The following is an 11,108-nucleotide window of genomic DNA, read 5'->3' as shown; positions in this document are numbered from 1 at the left end:
CGCGGATGAGGTGCCAGCCCTTGTCATCGCATTGGCAGGGCAGAGTGCTAAGGGGGTTCAGTTCAATTGGGCACAGTTCTTATGTGATGAATTTCTGACCAACTATCAAGAAGCACAGGACAGGGGTAAGACCTTTCATTATGCATGGTTGCTCTTATCAATCCTTCTTGTTACAGGTGAATTACCACAAGAGAGCCAGTTTCCCCGCAATGAGGATAGCCTACCCGAAGCAGTGCAGTATATTTCGCTCTGGGCTACAAAGGATGCAGCAAGGGTTTCCGCAATCTGGGTGTTTTGGACCTCCATGGAAGGGAAGATACGGATGCGGATTGCTTGATGATTGCACATGTCCCCCACAATCTACAATAATTTTCAAAGCACAGCCGAGTTCAAAGCAGACATGCATCACATGTATATCCACATGTGAAACGATCCAAAGCGATCTTGGGTCACACTCCCATTCCTTGCAATAGATGATGCCATTTACGTAGTATTGGTAGCATGGCCTCTGGAATGGTGCACCCCAGACAAGGTCGTTCTCGGCAGATTGGCCGCACAACAGCAAAAGAAGGAATGCCAGTAGCGACTCACTCAACTGGCAGAAAAAACACGTCAGGAACAACAAGCCACTTTGCAACAGGAGGCTACCACGAGCCCGATAACAACGGGGAATCAGGTAGATCAGGAAATGGATTTGGAACAAGACCCACAACAAGAAATGGAGACGCAAGACCACCTCAAGCGGTCACGCACCAAGGAATCACCGGCCACCCAGAAAAATTCCAAAACAGTGAAGGCTCAGGAAAACAAATTCATAGACAGTAGCCAGCCCGCAAGCAATGTTACCACTAGCGCGTTGCCCAAACTAATCACCACACAAACAACTATGTTGGGGGAGATCAGAGTGCAGTTACAGGCCTTACAAGAGCGACCCCCAAGCTGGGTCACTCGCGAGCCCACAGAAGACACAGCCGCCGCCAAACAAATGGTCAGTACACACATGCCACACATCCTCCCATTGCCAATAGATGACGTCCGAGCCACAGACATAGGCGACAAAGGTAGTTGGGAATTAAATCTAGCCGCCCTATCTATAGAAATACTATACCTACTACAAGAGGGAGTAACTCATGAGTTTCGAGCCAGGGAAGGTCGCACTTTCCACATCTTGACAGAGTAGAAGGCAAAGATAGAACAGATCACTCTCAGCATGAGGACCTAGTTGCACGATACCGGGAGGTAGAACAAGCTGTGATGGAGGTGTGTAGCACGGGACTCGAGCTAGCTATCCTTGGGGACCTTCTACCAACCACCAAGATTCAGCACATGGCAGTCGGCTTTCGCCTGGACCAAGCAGCGGCCACAAAAAACCAGGAGGAACTAATGTTACAGGTTGTAGAGCTCTGTCTTAAGGCGCGGCCTCCCACACCCCCAGCCAAACGTGAATGACGCCGCGGCAAAGTTGTAGCTAGACTAGAAACGATGAGTAGTGTTGTTCGCGAATGCTCGGGACTACTCGGTCAATCGCTTGGGATACTCACCTACCTCCAGGAGGACCCAACCATCTAGCAAGTAGAAATCGAGGCGCACGAATTATATCAAGCCTACGACATCGCCTGCAAGGCTGCACAGACGGTCACTATCACACAACGATTAGCCAAAATGAAAGAGGCCCAAGCGCTCAAAGCCCAAATTGACGTGGTGCGGCAACAGGAGGCTGTACTTAAAGAACATATCCAGCCCTGGCTCGATGAAGAATTTAGCATATCTACAACCATTGAAGGCAAGGTAACACAGATGTAGGTAGTATGTGCGATGGATCAGGAAGCTACAAGTGATAGGGATGCGTCAGCGGCTCACTTGGAAAAGGTACAGAGGCTCGCAACCAAATTTGTTGCAGAGACCGGCGAGATGCAGAAGTTGTTGACCGACCTCCGTGTAAAGATTCCCGCACCAGCTAAGTGACTCGAGACGAGTCACGATGATTATGTTGGGGGACTGTTGGGTAGCAGAAGCCCCGCATAACGATCGTGGGGAACGAAGACCGCAATTTTGGGTAAATATTCCACAAGAAGCATAGAGCGTGATTTGTAATAGGTTGAAGTCAAAGGGTAGTCTTCCCAAAAATAATGTAAAGAAATGTAAGATGATTCGGCCCGCCCCTGGATCACGATCCATGGAAAGGTATAAATAGAGTGAGGCTCTATGGGTAGAGAAAGCTAAGTTTGGTTGTATGATCTTGGATCTGAAATGTAATGGGTTTTTTAGGAGAATAATTTGTAAGCATCTATAAGTCCGATTTGAGGGTTTGGGTAGTGGATAGAGGCTCTACAGCTGTGTGTGCAGAGGCCTAGAAGAGTCCACAACTGTGTGCACGAACCCCTGCAGCTGAATGCACAGGGCGGATCTGGATGTATTGGTGAAGAAAGTAAATAAAGATAAGTTGCTTTGGTAATTCTGTGTTAAATTTGAAGTATCGTGGATCTAGATTTTTGTATGCTTAATTTCACTATTTGATCTATGTGCATATGCTTGCATTTTGAATACATGTGAATTTGCGTTTAATCTAAGTGCACAAATTGGATAAATCTAATAAATGTTTGCTTAAAGACCCTTCTAAGTAATACTTCATCAAATAGATTAGATCTATAACCAGCGCGCTAATAACTAGTAAAGATTATTCTGGATTGGATTTGCGCGAAACAGGCCAGCGCGACGTTGCAGACTGTGCGTGAAAACTCCAAACCACATATAGACATCCCAAGGGTGTAGAAACCTGGTTCTAGCACCCTCCCCTGCTACCTCAGGTGAGACCTCAGTTCGCACTCTGCAGACTGTTGCCGAAAGGGCCAGTAGCTGTGGGATTTGTTTGGCTAAATAATTCTTCCAAACCTGGGTCAAGCCCATATAAGCCAATAGAGATATTCCAAACATTAATGTTACTAGAGAAGATTTTAGATTGTAGGAATTACACTTATATTTATATTAGGGATAGATTACAACACTTCACTTGGAGCTCTTGATTTGCTTTGACATCTAATAACCATAAATATCTAAGGTTGTTACCAACAATGACAAAAGGGAAGATTGTTGTACATAGTGTTTTCATTGATGAAAAAATGATGTCATTGATGTCAAAGGGGATATATGGAAAATGGCAGTAGAACCATATTTGTAGAGTTGAGGCTTCTGTGATCCATATCAAGTAGAACCATATTTGATGATAAAAGAAGCAGCAAGACTCTTTATGGAGTAGTATGACAACCTGACCTTTCACAACGTCTCATTACATGAGGATATGTGTCCTTGAAGTCATTTGGGTTTTTGAGGAAGTTAATATGCTCAAAATATCTTACAAACAACATGGTTTCATAAAGATCATACATACCTTTCCAATGATATATTCTTCTAAGAAAAATCCTCCTCGATGAGAAGTTATGGCTAGTTGAAAATCAATATTAGTTGGGGAAAAATTGAAATTTCAAACTTTAGGGTCAAACACAAAAAAAATAATTTTTTAAATAGTGTGTAATTTGGGAGCATATTTGCCATTGAATAGATAGATCAACATACATGAGCACGTGGAGTTCCACACTAGTTAATGCAGTTAAAGACCATGCAAGTCTCAAATCAATTAACATTGTCCTCAACATGTTAGTGACTAGATGAACGAAAATATGCTTGATGTTTAAATAGTCCAATCAAACCAACATGATGATGACACATGGCAAGGCTATATTGAGGATGATGTGGACCTATTAATGAAGGACATGTGGAACAATTTCTGACATCAACATGCTAATGTGGTGTTTTTAGGGGCTTCCAGATGGCAGGCGAAAATGACAATTTTAGCTTTCCAATAGGCATAGATTTGGATGACACATGACCCAATCAAGGCATTCCATGTGGCAGATATGATGTCATAAGATCATCAGAAAATGGATGACCAATGACCCTTGGGTTATGGTCATATGGTTTATGGATCTATGGGTCTAACCATTAAACATTAACCATATTCATATGGTTAATACCAACCACACAAAATGTTGGTTTTTATCCTTAAAGCACAGACCTATGGTCGAGCCCTCCCCATAGCCCGCAACCAACAAAGCTATAAATATACCAACCGAGAGCTTGATGAAGTGTATGGAAATGGTTTGTAGCAATATCATTGGTTTGAAAGTGAAAATATTGAAGGTGTTTGATGAATGTAACAATTCATTTGTGTTCTTGTTTGGATATCAATATAATATGGTTCATTCTGATGCAACTATCCCTTGTTAATATTTGATTGTTGTCCATTACAAGGTATTGGTTCGTTTTTCTTGTAACAGTCTATAGTGAAGAGTTATGATTCTTGTTTAAAGACTTGGTTAACCCTCTACATTTGGCAGAGCTCATCTTGACAATGATAGCTTTGGCTGAGCATGAGTGTTATACTATATCAAGACCACAAATACTATATTATGGAGGTCCAATATAGAAACTAGACCATAGATGGTAGCAATTTTTGCATAAACCCTAAGTATGGCATAATCCACCATGGATATATGGCAGGCTGCATCAACAATATGAGATGGAAAATCTTTATGAGGTGTTTTATTGTAATTGGTAGCATAGTGAATGTAACATAGCCAATGAAAGGATGGGTCTCTCGCCTTTGTAAAGCCACATTTGATATATCATTAACAAATGCAAATTCAAGGCACACGTTGTACAAGTAATAGGCGTAGCACACTTGGTATTGGACTTCCATGGGAACCTCGAGGTTGTGGGTTCAACCTCCAATACAAGTTAGGTTGGTTTATCTTTTATTTTATTTTGAATTTCCATTTTGTAGAATGAATTGTATAATCTGGTGTCTGACACCAAAATGACAAAAAAAATTGGAGGGCATCCTGAAATGTTTAGTTTGTAGAATATTTAACATTTATATATATATATAGATATATATATATATAAGGTTATTTTTAATTTTAGGAGCTTTATTTATCCAATTTTATATATGGAAGAATCCAAGTGACTAGGAATCAAAGATGGATGCAACTAGAGGGGTTTGAATTAGTTTTGAGACTTATTTGATGACCAAAATATCTTATGTGTGTTTGAATGTTCGATGAGTATATTGCAGGTGCCTTGAATAACTGAAGTAAATAGATTTCGAGAAGGGATTTGAGTTACCAAAATGATGAAATGGTTAGAGAATAGTTTGTGACAGTAGAATGATAGCCACCATCATAGATTGACTCGAATTTTGTGACAATAATGGTACATATTCAGTGATATATTATGTTCATGGATCCAATTTGAAAATGTGATGAAATAAAGGTCCATAAGGAAGTTGAAGATGGAGGTTTGAGCCTCAATTAGGTTCTATCCTAGAGCAGGTTGGAGCTTAGAGAAAGTTGGAGCCTAGAGCAGGTTGGAGCCTACTCATTGTTGAGGGTGGAGCCTCAATCAGGTTGGAAACTACTCATCCTTGAGGTTGGAGCCTCAATCATGTTGTATCCTATAGTGAGAAGTTGCTTGCTTGTTCAAGGTTGGTGCCTCAATAAGTTTGTAGTCTACCATAAGTGGCATCTTGCATATTTTTGGGGGTAGTTGCCTCCTACCAATTGGGGCCTACAAATTGATGTAAGTAAATTGAATTTTGAGCAGAAGAAGAGTTGGTGGTTTTATCCCATTTGGGTTTCCACCTAAAAAATTGTGTCTCCATTTTAATTTATCTTCATTCTATTCCTTCCTTATTTTCATCCATATTCTTTTCCATTTATCTTTTAAGTTTTTCTTGAGAACCTAAAGAATCCACCTTTTTCAACATACTACTATCCAATTCATTAAATTTCTTCTCTAATTGAGACAACTTAAATTCTAAGTCTTCACTTTCTTCATGAGTCAAGGATGAGGCTTCAGTGGATTTAATTGGTGTAGTAGTTTCATTTGGATTCATGTTGGAAAATAATAACAACCCTCCTCTTTATTACAACCAAAATAAGAGGGGATCTTCTAATGAACAATTAGGTCAATCGTAAGTTGTGACCTTAATTAGGAGAATATTAGAATGGATGAAGCTTTGTTGATATATATATGAGATTTGAGGCATTCCATATTTGAGAATTTTTTTTGCAATACTATGATATGTAATTTTTTCAATTCCGTAGGTGTTAATTGAATTTGATGTGCCAATTGAAAGTTATAGTAGTTTTCCCTAAAATTGCTGATTTTTTGGCCTCTTTCTAGAAGCAAAGTTGTATAGCACTTCTCATGCCCAATTCTTGAAATATAATTCTAGCACATGTACTTGAGACACTTCTACATGTCTACTGAAATTCTTGAATATTTCACATTTAAAAATTTCTAGACAAGAAGATATAACCAAAATACCAAGTTAACCTATTTAAAAATTATTTCATGACTATTCAAAAACCCTAACTTCCCTAAGGTATAACTCCAAAATCATAATGAAACAAATTTTGGAAATGGAACCAAATATTCCCTGATATTTCTAATTAATATGTTCCAAGTTTAATGCTATGAAAACTTACAAAAAAAAAGTTATAGAAAAAATGTTAAACTGACTTGTTTGAGACTAAATTCTAGAGCACACAAATCCTAACTCCCTTGGAAAATATCTTAGAAAATATAGTGAACCAAGATCTGAAACTTGGCCCCAATGTTCACCATGATATCTCCTCAATGTGGGCAAAGGTTTATGGTCTGAAGCCTCATGAAAAAAAAGTTATAGCGGAAATTTTGAACTAACTTGTCTGAGACATAATTTAGGAGCATTCAGAAACCATAACTTCCTTCAACCATATCTATGAAACTATAGCGAATAGAGATATGAAATTTGAAATAGATGTTTTTGAGTATGTCTTCTCAATATTCTCTAGGGTTCATTTTCTGAAACCTTGTAGAAAAAAAGTTATAGCAAAAATTCCATGATGGCCTGTTTGAAGTAATAAAACTCTATGATCAAGAGATCTGATACCAAATGTTATGATCCTTGTGCCTTAACAATCATAAGAAACCAATAACTACAATACACTTTGAGGAGGAAACCTCCTTATATAATAAATACAGTAAACAAGGCAATATTTGAAGATCCTAAGACTAGGTCTCCATATATATATATATATATATATATATATGTAAGAGACAAATGATACAATTATAATAAAATGGGACCATAAGAGGTTCTAGCCTACATAACAATATAACATTAGAAATGTAATCACTCGACATATAGGGCTTAATAAGGCGTTTTTCGGTTAATGTGGGGCTTATATAGGGTTTTAAAATGCCTCCTTAGCAACAACACCAAAATGGTGGGTGAATTTATTGATAACAAATTCACCACATAAATATCTCAATCTGGGAGCATATGCTTAGAGGCATTACATCATTTGTGCAGAGGTAGGAACACTAGCAAACTATCATATTCAATTACTACAATAAGACTCCTATATGGTATCATGAGTTTATTCTCTAGGAAACAAACTTAGAAGGCTAACTTCTACAAATCCAATCAAGTTCCTATAGGGTACTTCTAGGTCTTTCCTTCATTAGAATATCTAACTCTTGTACTCATCTACAATCAAATCGAAAGAGACACTAAAAAGATCTCAAGGAACTAAAGTCCCATTGCAAAATCTATTTCAATGCACAACTCACTCAATAAATGTTTATTTTCAACCACATATAAGAAACCACTTGTATGCAAGCTCATTTAGTGGCAAACTTTCTATACTCTAATGCTTTTAAAGGAAACCATAATTTATGGGGTTCACTTGGTGATGTTATAGAGCCCTCCTCTCAAGGGGTTGTAGTCTTTTACACTGAAAAGGGAGGTTTTCTTATAGCTAGGAATTATCACTCCTCTAAATCCAAAACAATATGCAACCAAAGAATCAAGGCATCAAAACAAACTTAAAACTACTAACTGTAACATAGTTGCCAAACCAATCTTATAAACCAAATATCAAAATAGAGTGGTATATATTTTTTCATAAAGGCAGACCTAAATTCATTAATAAAATATTTGTCACAATCTTATAAACCAAATATCAAAATAGAGTGGTATATATTTTTTCATAAAGGCAGACCTAAATTCATTAATAAAATATTTGTCATATAAAATAATTCCTATTGTGTACTTATCAGTTGGTTAATACAAGTCAAGGTAGAAATCATGTGTGAAACTTGTTCAAGAAATCCTTGTTATAATGATCTCTCTCTCTCTAAGGAAATCATTCATTCAATTGATCCATGAAGGAAACAGAGCATTACTCTATACCATAGACAAAGCATAAACATACTTTCCCTATATGTGTATTGAATCAAACAATAACGTATCACACTTTATCTAATTATAATGAAAGAAAACCCTTTACCAAAATACAAATACCAAAGACTGGATCCATAAATTAGATAGTTGGATGATACATTTTTCCTGATTGAATCGATGAAGGATTGAAGTATTACTTTTTACTATCTTCAATCATTAATGTGATCAATTAAACCTGGACTCATCACTCAGTAGTAAATAATACACATTGCATCGATATTTTATATAATAAAATAGGCATATGTCAACACATCAATGCAACTACAATGCACAAAATGTACATTATCTGCATATAAATCATGATCACATAACTCAAATATGAAGTCAAAAAATATGATATTCTCGATTCACACAACGGTTACAATGCATAGCTACCACAAATCTCAAATCCACACATCAAAACGTTATGTAATCAATTTATGAATCAACCAAAAGTGGCTTAAAGAGATGAAACAAAGTATATATGAAAAATATAACAAAACACACCAATATACTTTCCATAAACACATTAGTAGATGAGGCAATGCACTAGGTTGGTGGGCCCTTACCAGTCCAACAATGTTGCCTATAAACATACTTCCCTCATATCAAAATACTGTGCAAGACATGAACCAAAGATAAACAATAGTCTTTCAGTAAGAAGTTCCACATATTACATAGTAAATAATACAAGAGTGACCCGAATGGACATGATACAAATCCTATCCCTATTCCCACTATTCGCTAACAAAGCTTTGAGATGAAGCTCTAGTTTTATGCACAATAATACACAGGATACATTAAAATTCTCCATTTATTAACGTCCTATTCTGAGTAATATCTAAAGTATCCAATGATCTTAGCCCTGATATGGAATGTTGGTTCAACTGAGTTTCATCTAGGTTTAAACAAATGTGTTCTTGATGAGAATATTTGAATAAGAGTGCTCTAATTTGGGCCACATCTCATTAGGTTTGACTAATTGAATGACAAGCCAACTATGCAATCCAAGTGAACCACTAGATTGATCCAATAGGTGGGAAATGAGCTTGACGTTAGGTCCAAGAGAACCCACATATGCAACCAAATGTACAAGGCATGCTTGCATGTCCCCTATGGAGACTAGTTACACGATTCCTAAAAGAGGTGCAGGACATGCTTCAAATCCTCATTAGAAACCTTATAATAATAAAGTCCTTTTGATGCATCTAAATACCATATATAATCAACATCTAAACTACAAATTTACCTTTACGTCCTTTATTATCACGATTCACTATAATATGCATGAAAGAGGGTGATAAAGGGGTGAAAATAGGGGTTTAAAGGGTCAAAAATGGGCCAATAAAAACATTTTCATCGTCAATTCCAAGACCTTAGTGACACTTACACCCCACCTTGGGTTTAAAACCCATACTATCATATACTAAGGTAGAGGGTCATATATCCTTTCCCCTGGCCAATTTTTTCCCCCTTCTTTAGACTCACCCCTTGGTTGGGCAAGAGGTCACCCTTGGAATTATTTCCCCTTCAAACATGGAAGCATTAATGCCTTGGGATAGATTGATACCAAAAATGGATTCATTTGAAGATATCTGTTAAATTCTTGTTTAAGGGAAGAGTTCTAGAGTGTAATTGATGAGTTATCATGGTTGAGTCTCCAATTACTATTACTTCTCTCGCTCCAATGCCAAAAAAATTCTTTAGCCCTTGATAGAGGGCATAAGCTTCAACCACATTTTTGGATTAAATGCGACCTAAACCCCAAGCATAACATAATTCCTGATGATTTTTGTGGTGAAAAATCACCTCCCCCTCTTCCCACCCCAGAGATACCTGTGTAGTTGCATCGAAGCAAAGGAAAGATTGATTGTGTTCCTTCATCCATTTCCTAAATTCCTCTGTTTAGATCTTCATTTCCCATTTTTTTTATAGGTGATTTATAATCCATAAGTGAAGATATTTTCTTAAAAGAGTTTACGCACTTTGATTCCTATCCATCCAAATTTTGGTATTCATCCTTGGGTGCCTTAGCGTGGAGGGATTCCCTTGGTGACCCTAGTACCTTACCAACTATGATAATGCTATCATTTTTTTCATCCAGAAACAATGTTGTGTTCCTTGAAAGCCAAATATTCTAGCAAATAAACTTTGGGAGCATTCCCTAGATTTTGTTCATTAATTTCTTCCCAGAAAAGGATCCTCTATAATAACTATTCCATTTTCTAAATATCTCTTTGATGGATTTGGACCAAACTAACCTTATAGATAGATGAGAAACAACAAAATTCCAAATTGTAAGAGAGAATGGGCAGTCCAAAAATAAATGCTCAATAGTTTCCTCGTTTTCCTTACAAAGTATACACCAAAAAGAGATGACAATGCCTCTTTTCAACTCTTTTTCTACTTGGAGGATTTTCTTATGTGATAATGTCCAACATAATATGTTTATTTTAGGGGTGGAAGTTGAGTCCAAATGAGAGACGAAATTCTGGAGGGGGGGGGGGGGTGTGGTGTTAGCATCTTGGAATAAGTAAGGTTGCATATATTGAATTCATCGTATACCTATATTTACCCCAAAATTATTACCCAATTCATCTACTCGAGAGGAAAAAAACCCTGCTAAGGTTATTCTAGATCTTTACATAAACCAATGAGGTGATCTGGAATGGTATCCCAGTTCCAACCAATATAGACACCATCCCTTGACCAAGAAGAAACATCCCATAATGAAAATTTATGATGGGATACCAACCATTCATGGATTGGAAGAAGAAATTGC

This window comes from Pinus tabuliformis, chromosome 6 (genome assembly GCF_031772625.1).
Source record: "Pinus tabuliformis cultivar Carrire ecotype Pingquan chromosome 6, CPIR1, whole genome shotgun sequence".
Classification (NCBI taxonomy): domain Eukaryota; kingdom Viridiplantae; phylum Streptophyta; class Pinopsida; order Pinales; family Pinaceae; genus Pinus; species Pinus tabuliformis.
The sequence above is the reverse complement of the archived record's forward strand: the minus strand, read 5'-3'. Positions refer to the sequence as shown.